The sequence below is a fragment of the Theobroma cacao genome, chromosome 3 (assembly GCF_053813885.1).
Source record: "Theobroma cacao isolate CCN51 chromosome 3, ASM5381388v1, whole genome shotgun sequence".
Classification (NCBI taxonomy): Eukaryota; Viridiplantae; Streptophyta; class Magnoliopsida; order Malvales; family Malvaceae; genus Theobroma; species Theobroma cacao.
Genome location: NC_142641.1, coordinates 13926235 through 13931386, shown reverse-complemented (window position 1 = coordinate 13931386; position 5152 = coordinate 13926235). Strand labels below are relative to the sequence as shown.

The following is a 5152-nucleotide window of genomic DNA, read 5'->3' as shown; positions in this document are numbered from 1 at the left end:
ACAAGAAACATCTAAAAAGCTTTTTCTCCCTTTAACTACCTTGGCCTCATGATGTGTTGGCTTCTCGTCGACGTTGTCCCTCGAACAATTGTCCCTATGTCCCTTATCGTAGTCTTTCTCCTTAAGTCAAGATGAGTGGAACTTGACTAGAATCTCGACCATCATTGTGGCTCACGTGAAGTCTTGTATGCTTCTATGCTGAAGCTCTTCCTTCGCCCATGGCTTTAAACCATCTATAAATGCAAACATGGCTTTTTGCTTGCTCTAGTCCTCAACTGATACTATCAAATCAAAAAACTATTTCACATACTCTCACAGTTGCCCTTTTAAACCAACCTCTATAGCTTCCTTCTTGCCTTATTCTTGATATATTTGGGGTAGGATTACTATTGAAACTCCTTCTAGAATGCTTTAAAAGTGCCAATGATCATTCCCTCAAGCTTGTAGTCACATCGGTGCTTTCACCATAGCCAAGTTGTGTCCAGGAGGAACATTGCGATAACGTTTATGCACATGACAACCTCTATGATCCCCATAGCTTGAAAATATTGTCCCAAACTTCACAAAAAATTATTGACCTCTTTTTGGACACAAAACTCCTTAAGCTTAGGCACTTTCAATTAGGACCCCATTTGGATAGTAGGCACACCATCCCCTTTAGTTGCCTTGAGTCCAACATCCTGTTAGTTTAACATGTTCACCAACCCATTAAAGGTTAATTCCATCTCCCTAAAAAACTTATCATCTTAAGACCTCAACTCTTCAATCTTGGCTTTGACATCCTCAAATCGATCCCTCATTTTGCCCATAACCACCTCCACCTTGGACACTCGACCATCTAAAGTGGACAACATGTCTGTCAAGCTTCACATGTCCCACTTTGCTACACCTCGAGTCTCCCTTATCTCTTGGATAGGTGTGAACTAGTCAACTACTAAAGTCATTTCTCTCTTTCATCAATCAACCTGGCTCTGATACTATCATAGGTTACGTAACTTAACCACATCCCTTGTGGCCGTAAGCCTTTCTTGTCGAAATAAGCCTAAGCATAACCAAAACTAGTTAAGAATTTGGGGTTCTTGAAGTAACATAAAAGCAGTAGAAAAATAAAAAAGAAAGAGAGGAAAACTTGAGAGAAATGAGATTTTATTCCCAAATTTTGGTGTATTTTACAAATGAAGAGTGTGCAGGGTATTTATAGGCATGTTGCCCCCTTATCAAACTTATCTAGAACTCAAATTCAAATAAATGCCTAAGACATTCGGATTTGAATGTAACGGCTATTTACATTTAAATTTAAAATACAACCAACTAAAGAGTTTAAGATTAGCAAGACTCTTTCACAAGGGTGTGTGGATTGTTCTTCCTATTGATATGGAGAAAGGACTAGGCTTCCTATCTATCAAGCCAAACAGTTGGCTAGCTTTAGTTGTTGGTCTATCTACCGAACCAACCTGCTTGAGTTATTGGTCTATCTACCAAACCACATTGCACATTAAGCCCCCTTGGGTCGTGCTTTAGACCAATGTAATAGGACCCTCTGCTTGCTTTAAACATTCGACCCATGACATTGATTTTCCACATAAAAACACCAAAAAAATAAAAACCTTACCGATCCATCATCACAACTAAAAATCTACTTTGATACAAAGATCTAAAATACCAATTCTTCATCTCATCTCATTTACTATTTGTAAGAAATATCTCACCTGTGGTGGGGGTGCACGTGTCTTTTTGTATGTGCCATGCTTGAGAGAAATTCTTTCCTTTCTCTATAAAGACAAAACTAACTAATGTTATGTTGTGAGGAAATTTTCACGTAAAAAGGAAATTGGATGATGCGATATTGATATCCCTCAATCTACATATATTAAAAGTTGTCCCTAAATAGGCTAATTGGTAATTTTTCTAGTTTTTAAGTTGATTGGGTTTTGGATTAATTTCTTGGAATGCGATTGATTAGTATTGCTTTATTTTATTATACAATCTTGGTTTTTACAAGTTTAAGATAACTTCCAATTATAATTGTTTCAAAGGTATGTTATATATTGCTCTTATTTTATTTCTTAATTTCATGATTTTCTATTTATTCAAGCTTGCATTATTTTGGTTCTTTATTATTTTTGTTCTTATTATGTTTTTGCTTCCATACAGAAATTAGAAGTCTTTCATTTAAGTTTATAAATTCTTTCTTTGTTTTTTATCTTATATGATTAGGTGTATGGTTATACGTTTCTATTGTAGATAAAAATCTACTTGCACTTTTACTCAAATTGTATCAATTATTGACTTCTTTTACTTATTACTCATCTTATCTCATAATAAGCTTATTTTTAATTATCTTTTGAGTAAGAATATGTCCTTTACTAGAAATATATTCCTTAATTGACATGTTTGTCATTATTATTTTGCAATATGTTTATCTTTCAACTCATTTGATTTTTTTTTTTTTTTTGTAATTACTTTCTGAATATTCAAAAATATCATAGATAAATGTATTTTTACAAAATATAATATTAGTCAACCATTCACTTTATAATTGTATATTATTGAAATCATATTGATAGAATATTATCAACTTGCAAATTTAGTGAGTTTTGAGATTCGTTTACATTTTCTCTTTTTTATTTTTTATTATTCCCTTTATTGATGTTTAATTTCTTTACTAATTAAATATACAATTTTATCCTTTTTTAGAAAAAATTTTCATATAAGTAAATATGAACTACCTTTGGTTCTTTTTATACATGAATTTTTCTATTTTTAAATTGATGTGGTTTTTGGATTAGTTTTCAAGGATGTAATTGATTAGTGTTGTTTTAATTTTACAAGGTTTTTTTGGGTTTCTCTTTCTAGAATTGTTTGTCCCTTTCTTCTTAGTTTTTTCGCTTTAGTTTTTCTCTTCATTCCTTTCTTCCTCATTTTCTTTGTTTTTCTTCTTCTGTTTCTTTTTATTTTCTCAACTTATTTATCTTTTGAATCAATTCTCTAAGTTTTTTTACTATATATGTTATTTTTGTCTTCACTTTAAACTTTTTTGCATGTAACTAATTTATATATATTTAATTTTTCAACGTACTTTGTTTTTAAGAGAAGAAATAACACCATTTGTGAAATTTGATATGTATTTTCAATATGATAATAATCTCCAAGTTAACTCGATAGATAGCCATCAAAATATCTATTGATTTTTGGATATTTATCTTTACAAATTACAATGTATGGTTCACTATTTGTTTTTAGACAATTATCTTTATTATTAATGTAAATTAATTTTATATTTCCTTCAAACATCAAATGATTGTATCCACAACGCATAGCATGAGTTACACTCTAGTTCTATTAAAAATTGGGCCTTTTAGGAATGGATATGAATTACTTGAACTTTATCTCAATTCTCCTTTGAAAGTTATTCTTTTTAGACTGAATATGAATTACACAATTTCATCTATCTTTTTGTTGAACTTATAAATCTCATGTCTAATCGTTTATGTTCAATTGTTTTTCCATTTGTTATAAAAAAAGACATTTTTTTAGAGTCCATCACTACATAATTTCATAATCCCTTCATTATGTTGTTTTATCTCTATTTGATTTTTCTTTCATAAATTAAGCAAAAAAAGTGCTTTTATATTAAAATTTTAAAATTTTTATAATTTTTAATGTTAAAATATTTAAAAATTCTGAAAAATATGTGCGAAATATAAATAGGGATATCAACAAGTACCCTATTATAAGGTACCTGCGAGTACCTTACCTGATTATATCGAGTTAAGGTACTCAATAAATGGGTTCGAGTAAGGTTGGGATAGTGATTTCACTACCTGAATCGAGTTCAGGTAGGGTTCGGGTACCATCCCTTGGGTGCCCGTTACCCGAACCCAATTACTATTTATAAATATTTTATTTATTTATTTATTTTTTTGACAGAAGTAGCTTTATTTCTCAACTTAATTTGTTCTTTCAATTCTCTTCCATACCAAAGCAATAGCTAATCGACTATAAAATCAATGACAAAAAAGGAAAAGGAAATATGAAACAAAACAAGAAATTGAAAATAGAAGCACAAGATAAACCACATACTTATAAAATTGTCAAATTCCTAACTCAAAAAACACAATGCCAGTTGATGTAGCATAAACCAAGAAAAGAAACATGTAAATGTAAACAATAACTTGCTAAGTAATTGACAGAAACGCACTTAATCGAAGAGTGAGAATCCCATATCTTCATCATCACTCTCCTCCACTTTCTCTTCCTCAACTGTTGGTGCTTCTACCGCTGGGGCAACACCTCCAACAAGAGCTGCAGCTCCTCCTCCTAAGAAACCTCCGTCTTCGCCACCTCCAATAATCACCTGAAAAACAACAAAGTTAGGAGTGATGAGAGAGAAAGAGGAGGTAACGCCGCCAAAGGAGTCGACTGCAACGGCACATTGAACAAGTTTCCTCTTGAGCTCGTAAGCAGAAGCAGCCAAAACCTTCAAGTTCTCCTTCCAACTGCTTGGCAATCCATTCCCCGACGCTGCTCTTGCACACAAAGGTGAAAACTCCCATTGTTTTTCTTATTTAATCAAGGTATTTAAATGAGTTAGAGTAATTATAAGATAGTGAGAATATATTAAGATTAAGGTTAAGATAGTAATTTTTAAATTATTCGAGTAATTATTAGCGTTAGGATATTTGATTTTTAATAAGGTTAGTATTTGGGTATCTTAAAATTAACGAGTACCCTACCCGTTAACATCCCTAAATATAAAAATACATTATTAAGGATTTTTTTTTCAAAAAAAAAAACCTACTGTAAAATAAATAAAGAAAAACGAGATGAATAGAGTACTGTAATACATTATTATCTCATTATTACAAGGTCCACAGCAGTCGTTTTGAAAATTTCCATGCAATTTTACTAACAAACAAAAGGACTTAAGACATTCATATATATATATATATATATATAAAGAATCGATGCTAGGTCAACCAGAAGCATGTGTGCATCACACTTAACGTTTGATAAATAATAAATATGTTCAAGTAAAGGAAAAGGGATAAGAGACATAAGATAAAAGAAAACAATTAAGAAAAAAACATTACATTGATGATGAGGCAGATTGCACACATTAAAGTAAAAAAAAAAAAATAAAATCAAAGAA

The 5152-nt window shown here is 31.2% G+C and overlaps 1 pseudogene; it reads right to left on the bottom strand.

The window, feature by feature from the left end:
- Positions 1–4081: 4081 nt before the first annotated feature.
- Positions 4082–4556, bottom strand: LOC108661245 (large ribosomal subunit protein P3z pseudogene; annotated as a pseudogene).
- Between the last annotated feature and the right edge of the window lie 596 nt (positions 4557–5152).